Below are 16654 nucleotides of genomic sequence, written 5' to 3'. Positions count from 1 at the left end.
ATTCCCAAAAGAAATCACTTTCATTCCCACCATTTCCAATCCCTTTTCAGCTCTCTATGAAAATACCCCTAATCTACATTCCGAGATACAAAATATTAATACATTCATCAAAAATCCCCTCTTGCTTCATGCCATCGGACTGAGGATGGGAAAATGAGCTCAGGGAAATGCTTATGAAATTCTTTGGAATGTAGCTAAATATAGGAAAACATGAATTACACTGCCCCATGTAAGTAGTAATTCACTGGGGAAAAAATGGTGTCTAAAACCACAAAACATTTGATGATTCTTAAATTTGGCAGCTGAATCATGAGATCCTCAGTCCTGATCTTTTTTGGCGAAATTACTATTACTGACATGAGAGTTGAAAGTCAGTTCCCTCAAGTAATCGTGCAAGATTCTTCCTAAACTTAATGTGGTCCAATTAAATATCTCAGTTTCAGAACCTTGAATTAACGTCATTCACATACAGCAAGAAGATAGATAACAATACCAGAAGTGATGAGAAGAAAGTAAATTACTGAAGGTTATGTACTCTGCTGATGTAAGATCTCTCTTTTCCTTCATCTTTCCTTTCTACTATCCATTATGATATAAAGTAGTGTGTGTGTGTGTGTGTGTGTGTGTGTGTAAGAGGAAAAACAACAAAGCTGTCCTTTATACTTTCATACTTAGATAAAAGTCTGCCTTCATGTTGTATTTTATGTATATTTTAAATACATAAAAACTGCATATTTTGTTTCTTCAGAGAATTAAAACATTCATAAAAGCAGGTGCTAAATCAATTCTATTAAATTATATACACTTCTACACCCTGCCCTGCACACAACAGTGTGGCCATATGGTTAGTAATTATGTGGTATATAAAGGATCTAGAAGAAAAACAGCCCATTTTCAAATCAGGTAGTGAGAGATAGAGTACTATGTGGATGCTATAGAGGAAAAGAGGACAGGATGGTAAGCCTGAAGGTGTGTTGTTATACCACAATAAGAGAAGAGAGACACGGAAAAACAGTAGGCAGACAATTAAATAAACTCAAAAAAGATCAGGGAATGTTATTTATAATAAGGGAAGGGATTGCCATGGAGTATTTAGGATTTGGATTGATATAAAAGAGTGTTTGAGTCTTCTAGCTCCAGATTGAATAAAATAAAGGCCTGGAGGTGGAAGCAAATTGACAACTGAAGAAACTTCATTTTGGAGAGCAGTGAAAAGGAAGGCTGATTAACCAAAGAGAGACCAGATAACATGATTGTGAAAGCCAGGCTGAGCAGACTCAACCTGACATGACAAGAAATGAGAAATTATTGACATAGGATATAGGGAGTTTAAAAAACAAACAAACAAACAAACTTAGATACACAGAACTTAACAACTTCTGGTTCTGACATTTACTGGCTATTTGATTTTGGACAATTTAGTCTCTCTGATGCTTAATTCTCTTCTGTAAATAAGATAATAATATCTATAGTGCATTGTTCTAAGGATTAAATATGCTTACTTGTGGAAAGCGCTTGGCTTATTTAATAGTTACACCACGGTTGTTAATTCATTCTTCCTTTCCTCCTTCCTTTAATGGAGTGTTTTGAAAAGGAAGATACTAGGACAATTATTTAGTCAATGAAGAATGTTAGAGATTGAATTTAGTAGAAGTCATCAGCAGACAAAAATGTAGAAAAGGTAAGTATTTTAATATGCCCAGTGATTAATGGACATTATTTTTAATAATTTAGCATTGTCTCTAAGATAGAACTTGTTTGTAACAACACAAAATAGTTGCTGTACTTTTCCAACGTTAACAGTTCATTAATGTAAAGGTGCTCTAATTAGTATACCTGTCCTTTTAAAAAACATAATGACAACATTTGCTTTCATGGATATTTCGAGTGCTATAAATCATCCTTTCCAAGCAACATTCCTGTATTCTTTGAGTCTTCCTTAACAAATCTAGTAAAGAGGACTATTCCTGCTTTTAGCACAAGACATTTCACCGTTAAAAGGGTGACCTGCTTTTAATAAATACCAAAGTTATTATTGGCTCTAAATTTTCTCTATGAAATTGAGTGAATATTCGTGTATATGCAAGTTCTGAAACATAATACAGACTGTAAAATGGTTTAAATCTTCTACAGCTCTACAAATGGTGTCAAGAGAACTCAAAATATATTTCAAAACTTTCACATTGTCTTTGTTATAGCATAACTTTCTATTGTTACTCTCTTATTTAGTTAGAAGTGGAAATAATAGCAGAATTTAAATCATGGGAAGTTGGCTGGGCTATTTATATTATAGGTAAGAAAGCTGTTCTCAAAACTCCCATATTTTAGAAATCTCAGAGTACTGTGGAAAAGAAAATAAACTTAGCAGGTTTCTTTTACTGAATTGATATATTTTCTGGCATCTACTCAAATGAATTTATATTGAATATTATTGAAAGCAATGCCTCAATTTTCAATTTAACTTTCAGTGGTAGAATTAGCCTCATCTGTCTCTTTTTTAAAAAGAATTGTTTACACATGGAAGGAGAAAAATTAAATCTGCCATTGATGTATTCTTCACAACCCTTTTGGAGAGTCTGATACCAACTTTCCACTAAGTAGATATTGAAATATCCCTGTTCTAGACTCAAAACCAAGTTCCTGATTAAGCCTCACATGTATATGACACAAGCTGAGGCAACCATATTCTTTCTCTTAGGAACGTAAAAGGAATGTACGTAGAAACCATATTAACTTAGTGATGGACGCCAGACATAGAGGGTTACAGAGGCTTGGGGCAGATTTTAGAACAGCTACACAGAACCTTATGAATGCAGTAAAATTAGCTCTGTGAACAGAGAGGCATTAAATAGATGTCCACATAGATGAAGAGTCATGTTGTCACAGAAGGAAAGAAATCAAGAGATTAGCATCTTTGGTTCTCAAACAACATAACAGCCCATCATTACAGAATCATTTTTGGCTAGCTCAACTTCTCTCCATTTGGATTTCATGATGTTCCTTTGGTTTTCTACCATAAATCTCATTTACTAAATGTAGCTTGCGAGATTCTTCTTTTCTTATAGTCATACGATATCTGAGTAACATAAAGGCGATAAGTGCCTTCCAATATGAGATCTTCCATTTTTAATATACTATAGTATGTTGCAAAATAAATGATACATAGGAAAATTATAATTTATTTAAGAGTCAAATTTTATATAAAGTCATATTCACACCTAAGATCTAGGAAATTCCCAGAGATATGAACTGTGAGAGTTATGGAAGGGTCAACATGTAGTGGACCTTTGTCATTCCTAATAAGATAAATACTGTGGCCTTGGGAGAAACTTCAGGATTCATCCATCAATTTATTCCACTATAAACAACACCAGGCAAACCAAGGCACATTCAAATTTTGGGGCATCCTAGAAATCTTATGACTGGGTCAGTTCCAATCTTTGAAATCTCTCTAACCCACACTCCAGTTTAAGAAATCAAGTGTGCTGTGTGATAAAAGCAAATAGTGAGCAAAGTTTGTAAATATCATAAAAATGAAATTACAGTCAAGTTTTTCAGGATTTTTTTCTAAAATTAGTAAACTAATAAAAAAATTTCTTGAGAGACTTCAAAAAATAAACAAGGCATACAACTCCAAATATCATATATTGCACATTATCAAGCACTCATAGATAAATATATTCTAAATATTTTGGCTGTTCCAAAATCTTCCAAAACTCTGCAGTCCTTAGTTCTTATGTTTTATCTCCAGTTATGACTTAAGCTATTAGAAAAATGGGTGCCTTTCACCCATTTGGGAATGAGAGCTTTGTTATTACATTAAATCATAAAATCACAAGAGGTCTAGTGGTTACTGAAAATTATTGTAATTGCCTTGTAATAGGAGAATTTCCAAACTTTTCCCTTAATGTGGTTGCAATTTTGAATACTTGGTGTGAGAGAGTCAGTGTGGTAAAGATACGAAATACTTAAATTTCTCTACTAGAACAAAGACCTGGAGGAAAAGTCTTGAGTTGTGCAAACAATTCATCTTGGTCACCGCTTAGAAGATTTATACAAATGTAGAAACACTAAGAAGAGAATATTTTCCTCATCTTTTGAATGTAAAATATTAGAAGGAAATTTCGGCCGTGTTTTCAAAGAGCAAATATCACTTGTGTGTAAACAATACCAATCCAATAGAGGGAGCTAAATGCACACAGGGATTGAGGAGATGGCAAAGATTATTAGGAGATTGTAGTCAGGCATATATTTTATTACTTAAATATCAACCTAGCTCTCCCTCAGAAGGACCCACTGATCTGAAAAAGGATGGGCAGTTGACTCAGAAACCTACTGCCATGCCTTCATTTCTTCCTTTTCCTACCTGCTAGGTCTGAAAAGGGCTTCCATGGCCTATTATTTATTACCATTATTAGTGGTTAGGCCACAATGTAATTGCTTGTGTGCTCACTGTCTATATTCTTTTCAATTCCTAATTTTGTTCCTAATTTGTATTCTATGCTACAGACTCCATGAGTAAAAACTGCAGGGATGAGAAAGGTATCCTAGAGTTACTGGAAATTTAGGCCCTAAGTCAACCAAAGAATTTTGGGTGAAATCAAGAATAGCATATATCACAAATGTATTCATATTGCTATTCCAATCAAGGCAAATGGGATATAAAAACTTGTACTAACTGAATGATATATAAAGTAAAAGACGTCTTGGGGATTCAGAGGACTGGAAATAGCACTCTTTAATTTTCTTAAAGGAAAATAAGTATATGCTAGGTTCCTTCAAAGTAAAAAAAAAAAAAAGAATGAATATGCTAAAGTCACTGTTCTACTTAAACAAATCCAAATGATTGATAATCAGAGTAGCCTTCCTTGATAATAGGCTATGAATCAAAGACTCCAGACTAAACAACAAAAATATATCTAATGAAAACCATGCTGTTAAGCATGATGTTATACTTCAAATTTTACCTATTTTTGTCCTTTCTATTTTAATAGCACTGAAATTTGGAATACAACCACCAAAGGAGAAAAGATGGCACCTATTCTCAAACAAGGTACAATGTATATAAGAATAGGCACCTCTTGTTGAGATAGTTTTTAGTAGAAGCTTACATATAAACACATGCATGTGCACAAGAATATAGTTTTGGCATCAAAGCAAGTCCTGGATAATGGTAAAGAAGACAGTTACATAGATTTATGTATTGACAAGTATTTTATCATCAATCTCCTTAATTTAAGCATTCTTCATCCTCCCATCCCCACCGCGGGGGATTGTGTCATTATCAAGGAATTGCAAAATCCATAGTGAGAGAAGTACAGCAATTATTGAAAGCATTTTATTTGCTACTCTCTGTGGATAAAGGCTGAGAATGAACTGTTACATGTACAATTTAAGTAGATTTTAAAGGAGTTAATGGGATCCAAGAGTGGCAAAAACCTAGAAATGTCTTTTCATCATCAGAGACAAGGTGAGTATCATAATAATCTTCATGGCTAGATCAGTAATCAGAAAAATTTCAACTACAAGGATTATTGGCAGTAGCTAATTGATCACTGAAACTCTAGGAATAAATATAAAGCCTGTCTTCAGTCATCAAAATGGAAAGTTGTAACCTCTTTATACAGTTTCATGACTTGATCCAGTTTGTAAACCCAGAATCCTTTAAAAGATGAGTAGGCCAGATATACTTGAGGAAAAATCCACATTGCGTGTTGTACTCTTCTTTTTTTTAACTTTATTGAGAAGTAATTGAGAAACGAAATTGTATATAAAGTGTACAATATGATGATTTGATATACATTATGAAATGATTACCAAGATTAAAATAATTAAAACATCCATCACTTCTCACATAGTTAACTGTGTGTGTGTGTGTGTGTGTGTGTGTGTGTATTGAGAACACTTCAGGTCTACTTTTAGAAACTTCCAAGTGTACAATAACCATATTGTTAACTAAAGTTACCATGCTGCACATTAGATCCTCAAAACTTATTCTTATAACTGAAAGCTGTATCTGTTGACTTGATCTGATACCTACATTTCCCCATTTCTCCCTTCCTCCAGCCAGGCAACCACCATTTTATTCTCTGTTTCTATGAAATTAAAAAAAATATTTTAGATTGCACTTATAGATTTTACTATACAGCATTTGTCTTTCTTTGTCTGGCTTATTTCACTTAGCATAATGCTTTCCAGTTTCATTCATGTTGTCACAAATGACAGAATTTCCTATATCGCTCTTGGAAATACTGATTTCATTTCTTTCAGATATGCCCAAGATTGTGACTGCTGGATCATATGGTAGTTCTACTTTTAATTTTTTGAGGAACAACTGTACTTTTACATAACAGCATAATGGCACAAATAACCAATTTATATCCCCATCAACAGGGTAGAAGTGTTCTCTTTTCTCCAAATCCTCACTGACATTTGTTATCTTTGTCTTTTTGATAATAGCCATCCTAACTGATGTAAGATGATATCTTCTTGTGGTTTTAATTAGCAATGTTGAGCACATTCTCATGTACCTTTTGGCCCTTTGTACATCTTTTTTGTAAAAATGTCTCTTCAGGCCATTTGCCCACTTGTAATTGGATTATTTGCTTTTTTTGCTATTGAGTTGTATGAGCTCTTTACATATTTTGGATACTAAGTCCTTTTCAGATATATGGTTTGCAAGTACTTTCCTCCCATTCTGTAGATTGACTTTTTACTCTGTTGATTGTTTCTATTGCTATGCAGAAGTGTTTCAGTTTGATGTAGACCCACTTGTCTATTTTTGCTTTTGTTTCCCATGCTTTTGGTGTCAATTTCAAAAACCATTGCCAAGACCAATGTCAAGTTTATACCCTATGTTTTCTTCAAGGACTTTTATAGTTCAAGGGCTTATATTTAAGTCTTTAATCCAATTTGAGTTAATTTTTTTGAGTGGTGCAAGAGAAAGATTCAATTTAATTCTTTTGCATGTGGATAACCAGTTTTCCAAACATCATTTTTTGGAGACTAAACTTTTCCAATTTTGTGTTCTTGGGGCCTTGTCAAACAGTCGACTATATATGTGTGGATTTATTTCTTAGCTCTCTATTCTGTTCCACTGACTTATGTGCCTATTTTTATGCCAGTACCACACTGTTTTAGTTATTCTAACTTTGTTATATAGTTCAATCAGGAAGTGTGATGTCTCCAGCTTTGTTCTCCTTTCTTAAGATTGCTTTGGCTATTCAGGGTATATTGTGGTTCCATACAAATCGTAGGATACTTTTTTCTATTTCTGTGAAAAATACCATTGGAATTTTGGTAAGGACTGCACTGAATCTGTAGATCACTTTAGGTAGTATGGACATTTTCACCATATTAACTCTTCCTATTCAAGAACACGTAATATCTTTCCACTTATTTGTGTGCATTCATCTTTATCACTTTGGCTGAATTTCTTCCACATGTCACACAGATTCCTACTTTTTATCACTCTTATTTGGACTCCACTCTCTACCTCTAGCTAAATTCCACTCATCTTTAAAAGTACACTTAAGTTCTATCTCTTCTGTCAACTTTCTAATTACTCCAACTCACAATGTCTATGCTTCTTTCAGAAGCCCTTTTTCCACTCGTATTTTCTGAAATTGTTCCATGCTTTTTAGATTTGGCCAGGTAGATAACAAACTGGTAATCTAGAGATTTTTAGAAACCACATGATACACTTATATACTTTCATGGAAATTATTTTTTCTTAAAGACTTTGAGAGCACAAAAACAATAGAAAAAATGGACATATTGTAGACTGCAAAAATCACATGATATTTAAAGATAAACCTGGGATTTTGAAGATATTTTATTTTACAGAGTGGTCACTTCTGTTCACAGTCCCTACAGGTGTCATTTCTGTTTCCCTCTGCCATTTGTAAAAGTTCAATAAACATTTGTTGAATGCTGGGATTATTTTTCCTCTCTTGCTCTCATCTGCAAGAAGTTCCATTTCTATTCCTTTTTCAACAGTACTCTGGAACCTTAGAATCTCAGCAGGATTGTAGCATGCTAATATGAGAGGGGTGAAAATAACTGCATCATGAATTATATGAGAAAAAGTAAGGAAATGTCTACTATTGAAATGTCATGAAAAGACCAAGTAAGTGCTTTATATTATGTTGAAGCATATGAAAATGTCATATTTGTTAGTAAAAAATGGCAAATCATCAGTAATTTTATATGATTCACCCCAATGGTGTTCTCTTTTCATAATGCCTGAAGTCTGACAAAAACTTTAATAAAAGAAAACTAGGCGTGTCAAGACTATGAATCTCTCTCTCACACACACACATTCAATTTCTTTCATATTTTCTTTCTCTTCTCCTTCTCCCCGTTCCTCTATTTTATTTCCGCATTTCAAATTTTCCAGTTTCATCAATCAACAATCAGCTGGCATAAATTGTGGGGTTTCATTTTCCATTCTAATAAACTACTAATGCACCGTCTATGATGATGGAGCTCAAATCTCTGACACTGAACACTGGCTGGCTGAACACTTTGGCTCACCCTTAACTTAGTTTCAATGGCACCACAGTTGTTTTCTGACCAAATCCAATTTTGATATCCAGTCCTCTAGGATAACACTATGAATATTACCCTTTTTGTAAAATTAAACAATTGTTCATTAATGTGATTCACATACTGAAGCAAGGCAAGGATTCATGGTGTGACTCATCATGAATCTCCTTACTATGATTTATTAAACTACTTTTCTACACATTCAATATTAAAATAGAGGATATCCTCTCAGTTCATTCCACCAACCATGAAAAAAATAGCTTAAATTTGCTGACAGGCATTTTTTTCAAAACTTTTAATACTTTTAAGTCCAAGTGAAATATTTTTCTATAGTGTTTTTTCAGCATTTACAGTACATTTGAAAGAGTCTCAGATAAGGTCTATATATTTTTTCTAATGCAACACTCACAATTTTTCAAATTAAGCAATATCATGACATGCCAAATCATAATGGAAGTACTATTATTTTTAGAATTTTTATCAAGGTAATTACAGATTTATTAAAATTCTCATAGATTAAGAATTCTCATTATGCACATTTTTATTAAGTTTTTAATTCAAAAACTTAGCAAAAGGAATCATAAGTTTAAAACTAACCTTAAGGAAATTAGGGAGTAGGATGCTTGAGTGTGCGTCAGAGTTATAGGAGGCTCCCCAAATTCTCTTATCTATTTATTCTATGGTATAGTAATATATTTAGATAAGAAAAAAAAAGCTAGATTATTTGGAACATTTTATGTTTTGCAAATATAAATTATTATTATTTATCTTAAAATACATATGTATATAAAATGATATAATAAATTAGTTCACATAATTATTATTTAAAGAAACAGTATACAATCAAATTTGGGGTGTCAAAACTTACCCAGAAGATTTTTCTTTTCTTCTCTCTTGTCTCTTTTCTTTCTTCCTTTTTTATCCAACTGAGTAAATTTGAAGATCTAGTTAGCTTTATTAAACAATTCATAAATCAGGCATCATCCCATCTAGCAAGCAGAGGGGAGCCCCCAAGAATTTTTTTTTCTTAAATTTATTTTGGCGCTCCTATAATAATCTGAGGTTAGCAAAATTAACATATTTTTTGAGCATTTACCAAATGCATGATTTATAAGAAACGCCATTTTTGCATGCCTTCCTGGAAAATCACTTGTTGAATTTTAGAAGCTGTGTGCATTTTACACATTTGGAAACTTGACTATTTTGTGTACATAACCAACCCAAATTTTTTGTCTTTTTAAGAACTGTCTATGTCTAAAACAAATCTGATTTATCTTAAGAAAATATGAATGCCAATTATAACAATTGACCAGGAAGAAACTAGATTCCCATTTACTTCCCAAAAGCCCACCATGACTTTTCAATGATCTTAAGTGACCAGCAGATCTAGGAAAATTTGGTTTGTGAAAAAAATAAGTCAGCTTGATACAATAGGAAAACTTTTGCCTTAAAAGTGTTGACAGAGGGAAGAAAACTGATGTTAAAATTTAACGGAGCCAAATCCTGAGAGAGCATGGTCAGGGAATAAAGACTGGAAGACTCAGCATATAATACTAGGGGGGAAAACGTCTTATTTTAAAAGCTAAATTAACTTCTTTAGATAATTAAATCAACTGTTATGCCTAAACAAACACTATTTTAATGATGAATAACCTCAGAATATTAAACATAGTTTTATTTTGTTTTAAATATTATTTTAGAGTGCTGTGTACCTTATGTCATAGAACCTTCACAACACATTTAAAATTTTTGTACGAATTGGAATGGGTTTTCTCTAGTACTTAATTGTCCATACGTAAAAGAGAATATAAAGAAAGATGATAGACGTCATTCAAACTTTTAATAAATTTCACATAATGAAGTCTAGTTCTGGATAAGAACACATACACATTCATATCTGAGAGGTTGAGAGAAGTGATATTGTAAATTTTAATATTATTCATATTTTTTATGCATTATTTCATTTATTCGAAGTAGAGTAGTGGCTTCTATTACAAGTCTACACAACATTACCTTTGACTACATTTCAGTTTTAATAGCTATTCTTATTCATTCTTAAGTGATTTATTATATATTGTGTATCTATTTCTATTTTGCTTAAAACTGTTCTTCAAACTTTATCCATATGTAGGAATAAACAATCATCTACAGAAAGATTAAATTAAAACAAAAAAAGGAGAGGTTGGAAGAAATCCAATTTCAGGAGAGGAACTTCAAAGATAGCATTTTTATAACATTTTAATTCTGCTTTTTTTAAGGATAAGACCAATTAGTTAATTTAACAATTTCCTGATCTTTCTCTTATTTTTATTCTTGTTTTCCTCTGTCTTTATTCATTAATTGTGTTTCTTAGTAACAAGTCTTTGCTGTATAATAATTTTCAAGCTTGCTACAAACTTTGCTATAATTTCCTAGTAATCTGAGAAGACAACCACAGCTGCAATTTTGAGGCAGAGAGTGATTCCTGATACTGGCAGTTTTCCTGAAAAGAAAAAGGAAATATAACTACTCCCACAAGTTTACCACAAATAGTAAGCTTGTGGCAAATTCTAAAATTTGCATACAATTATCATTAAGTTGAACAAAAGCATCATTATCCCTAACAATAGCTGTCTTCAGCTGCTAAAAGAAGCAAATTCAGCCAAGTCTAGCTGTATAACATTTTATGAAGTATATTAATGAGAAGCCTTTAATGGAAATCAAGATTTAAGCCTAGTATTTCTCAAACTGGGGTCTGTGGTTCCCTTAGGGAAATGTAAATACATTCTCAGGACCCATGAATACTCAAGTTTGAGAGCCACTAATTTAAATCAGTTAATAAACAATTCTAATATTTACAAGATTTCTTAAATTACATTCTCTTAAGGACAATTAATACTTAGTATTCTACAATAATACCAACAACATGCTTAGCCAGAATTTAAATGTTAGTAATTTAAATGATAAAACTGTTCAACATTTTGGGGACTGCTTAAAGTTGTGCTTTTAACTTGGGAGTGATTTCTAACAAAGTGGAGGAATGAAGTAAAACTAGGTATTTGAGCCAATCTTTATCTTGAAAAACTACTGATCCCAAGTAAAAAAATGCCTAAAGACTAAATACACAAGGATAGAAAATATATCACCAAGGAGAATGTAAAAAGTGACATCATAAAAGATGGCAGAACAGGATGTTCCAGCCCACACACCTCATAGGAGCACTGATTTAACAATGATAGATGGACCAAAATATCTTTATGAAGGATACAGATTTCAGCTAAGAAGTTGCAGTTCCCCAGATGAGTGCAACATCAACAATAGCTGAATTGAAATAGGTAGGACGAGCAATTTTACTTTAGCTGCATCAGTTCTTCCAACAAGCCAATACAGCTCAGCACCAAGAGATACCAATTTGATCCAAAATCTCTCCTTGGGGAAGAGAGTGGAGTGTGCATCCAACATCCCAGGCCTTCCGGTCAACTGGCTAGGTACTGGTTTATGTCTTGCCTCACACAGATCACTGACAGAACTGGCAAGACCTAGATGTTTGAGGCAGCAAAAAATACAGAAAAGGAAAGGGTGGCATACTGCTACCAGCAGGAATCTGTGAAGTTTGGAGAAGATGTACAACACTAAGACTTTTCCCCCAGTGAGTGAGAAGAGTGAAGAGCAAGTATCCACAGAAAAATTTTGAAAGTCTTCCAGAATCTAGCCAGGCTGAGTGGTGAAGGTCTTTCTCTGTTAAGGCAGCCCTTAGATATAGACAGAGGTGGTTGTTTCTTCATATGCCCAGACACCAACACAAAGCTATAAGGAACATGAAGAATCTGGAAATGTGATACATTCAAAGGAATAAAATAAACCTCTAACAACCAACCTTAAAGAAATGGAAATCTATGAATAGCCTGACAAAGAATCCAAAATAATTGCCTTGAAGAAGCTCAGTAAAATAGAAGAGAACACAGACAAATGAAATTAAGAAATAATATATCAACAAAATAAAAATATCAACAAAGAAATAGAAAACATTAAAAAAGAGCAAAATAGACATTCTGGAGCTAAAGAACAAAATAATTGAACTGAAAAATTCAATAACTTCAACAGTAGGTAACAGAAGAAAACAAATCAGCTACCTTGAAGACAATATATTTAAAATTACCCAGGGAACAGAAGGAAAGAAAAAGGGTGAAGAAAGCCTACAGAATGTTTAGGAAACCACCAAGAAATCATTGCATTCATTCTGGGAGTCCCAGAAGAAAAGAGAAAGAATGGGACAGAAGGATTATTTAGTAATAATAGCTAAAAAATTCTCAAATCTGAGGAGGAAAATGGACATCCAGATTAATGAACCCCAAAAGATTCCAAATAGGGTGAACTCAAATAAATCAACAACGGAACACATAATGAAATTGTCAAAAGTCACAGGTAAAGAGAGAATTTTGAAAGAAGGGAGAGAAAAGTAACTCATCACATACAAGGGAAACCTCATAAGACTATCAGTGGATTTTAAAACAAAAACTGTACAGAGGGAAATGGGATAACCTATTCTAAGTGCTGAAAAACAAAAACTGCCAAGAACATTATACCAAACAAAACTGTCCCTCAAAAATGAAGGAGAAATAAATACTTCCCCAGAAAAATAAAAGCTGAGAGATTTCATCACCACTGGATTTGCCTTACAAGAAATGTTAAAGGTAGTTCTTTTGTGTTGAAATGAAAGAACACTAACAAACATCATGAAAGACAATGAAATTATAAAACTCCATATAAAAGTAGATATACAGATAAATAAAGAATGTTATAATCCTGTAATGATATGTATATCACTTTAATTTTACTATAAAAATTAAAACAGGGGCGCCTGGGTGGCACAGCGGTTGAGCGTCTGCCTTCGGCTCAGGGCGTGATCCCGGCGTTATGGGATGGAGCCCCACATCAGGCTCTTCCTCTATGAGCCTGCTTCTTCCTCTCCCACCCCCCCTGCTTGTGTTCCCACTCTTGCTGGCTGTCTCTATCTCTGTCGAATAAAGAAATTTAAAAAATCTTAAAAAAAAAATTAAAACAAAATAATAACTATAACAAAAGTAATTTTTAATGAATACACAATATAAAAGATGTAAGTTGTGCCATTAATAATATGAAGTGTGGGGGGTGTAAACGTGTAACATTTTTGTATGCATCTGAAGTTAAGTTGTTATCATCTTCAAATAGACTGCTAAAATTATAACATATTCTATGTAAGCTAATGATAACTGCAAAGAAAATACCTACAGAAGATACACAAAAGAAAAACGTAAAGAAATCAAAGCATATCACTACAAAAAAATCAATGAAACAAACAAACAAAAAGACGGAAAGAGAGGAAAATAGGAACAAAAGAACTACAAAGCAAACAGGAAAACATTAATACGGTGGCTAAGTACTCCTTCATCAATAATTACTTTAAACAAAAATAGTTTAAATTCTTCAATCAAAAGACAGAGTGGCTGAAACGAATAAAAGAACAAGACTCAACATATGCTGTCTACAAGAGATTCACTTTAGATTTAAGGACATACATAGACTGAAAGTGAAGGGATAGAAAGAAATATTCCATGCAAATTGTAACTAAGAGACAACAGGGCTGGCTATACTTATTATCAAAAAAGTAGACTTTAAGTAAAAAACTGACAAAATAGGCGAAGTAAAAAAACATTGAAAAAGCCTAGGAAGGACATTATATAATGATAAAATGATCAATTCCTCAAAAAAATATAACAATTACAAATACAATATTCGAAATCCAACATTAGAGCACCTAAGATATAAAGCAAGCATTGACAGAACTGAAAGGAGAAATAGAAAGAGATTACAATAACAATAGGAGACTTTAATACTCTGCTTTTGCAAATGGATAGACTATACATAGACTAAAGAAAGGACATAACATAAATACAATAATCAATATTGTAAAACACAATAGACCAAATGAACCTAATATACATTTATAGAACATTCCACCCAACAGCAGCAGAACAAACATTCCTCTTGAGCACGCATGGGACATTTTCCAAGATAGATCACATATTAGTCACAAAAGAAGTCTTAACAAATTTTAAAAGATTGAAATCACACCAAGTTTCTTTTCCAAGCATAATGGAATAAAATTAGAAGCCAACAACAGAAGGAAAATTGGAAAATTCACAAATATGTAGAAATTACCACATTCCTAAAAAGTCAACATATTTTTTATTTCAGTTCTAGAAAGACTTGAGAGTAGAAGAAGGCAATATTCAAAGAGTTAATGACAGAATTTTTTAGAATTGAAGAATAACATAATTCCTCAGATTAAAAAAATAAAATGATTCTCATACATAATAAAAATAAACCCAAACTATACCAGCCATGTTAAGCTAAATTATACTGGAGTAACAAATTACTGAAAAATCTTAGTATTTTATTACAACAACAGTATATTTTTTTACTCATGTTATATATCCATTATAAGTTTACTATGCCTCAGGTTCATGTGTGCACTCCAAAATCCTAACAATTAATGGGCATCTCTTCTCTGGGATACAGTGGGTCTTTTAGCAAGGGTAAAGAGAATAGTGTGAAAGCATGAACGGCTAAAGCTTCCACTAGGCTATTACACATGTCACTTCTGCTCCTATTTCACTGGTTGAAACAAGTCACATGGCTAATATTGATATCAATGGGACAAGGTTGTATAATCTTTCCACATTAATATGATCTAGCATGTTCTCATCTAGATTGCATTAATTAGTATCTAATTGGTAAAAGAAACAACAATAAGTATTTTAAACAACAGTATATAATATATAGAATTATTTACAATGTGTTACAAAGGCTAGAAGAGCAAAAGGGAAAGTAGTGTTATCTAAGTGATGCTGTTTCTGTGGCTGTTGGAAAAGCTAACACAACCATATTGCAGGAATCTAACACCTCATAGTCATGGGCACTGAAATATCTGGGAGCTATATTCCCACTGTTGTTGCTGCCATATCGATGCTACCATTGTGGCCTGCTACTCTTACTGCTAGAGATTACCTGCTGTAGCTGCTAGACAGCAGATTTCATTACAGGAACCAGAAGTCTGAGGCGCTGACATTGATGGAATATTGCTGCTGCCACTTCCAGGGCCAGAAACAGAAAAGGAAAATCAAAGACAAGGTGGATATCATAAAAGCAACGAGAGAGAAAAGACACACAAGGAAAAATTAGATGAGAGAAGATTGCAGAGAACCACGATGGAAGCTTGAGACAATGAAATAACACTTTTAAAGTGCCAAGGAAATATAAATGTTAACTTAGAATTCTATATAGCTAAACTCATTCAAATGTGAAGCTTAATAAAGAAAACTAAATTTGCCAAAATTACAAGGAAAAATTTTTAAATATACAATGACAGTGGAAAGTGTTAACACACATCTTTAGAAAGTAATATATAAATCAGATAAAGCATTAGTAAGCAATATACAAATAAGTTTAGCAAAAGTATGTAAGTTCCCTAAATCTCACTTTTTTCATCTGGGCAGTGAAGACAGTAATGGCACCTTTGTGAGGCTTAAAAGAATTGAGATGTAAATTGCTTAGTACAATGTTTGGACATTAGACAGACTCAGTACAGAAATCCAGAAGAAGCTACTGTTGGAATAGTGCTATTAATAGAATTAGCAAGGGTTGTAGTAGCAGTAGCAATAGTGATAGTGACAGCATCTATTCTCACATTTTTTACAGATTCTCATAAAAATCACAAAAACTAAGAGATGGTAGAATTATTAAATTTCATTTGCCTATATTTCTTTTTGCATTAAACAGATAAGCATTAAAATGCAATCAGTACTAAGTTTGTATGTGAAAATCTGACTTCCTAACCATTCCTTATGTATATTTTTATGAGAACATGGTTACTATGGATTTTTAAAGGAATAAAAAAATAAATGTAACATTGAAAATATTTCCATGTTCCTCTAACTTTCCCCTAAATATAAAAAATAAAGTATTTGCATGGACTGAAAATTTACAGAAATTTCACATTCTGATTTAATACTCATTATCATATTCCTTGAGGATTCTAGAACCCCACTTGCAAGTTTTCTTTCCACCATGATTGCTGCTACTTACT

This window comes from Ailuropoda melanoleuca, chromosome 10 (genome assembly GCF_002007445.2).
Source record: "Ailuropoda melanoleuca isolate Jingjing chromosome 10, ASM200744v2, whole genome shotgun sequence".
Classification (NCBI taxonomy): Eukaryota; Metazoa; Chordata; class Mammalia; order Carnivora; family Ursidae; genus Ailuropoda; species Ailuropoda melanoleuca.
Note: the sequence above shows the minus strand (reverse complement) of the source record.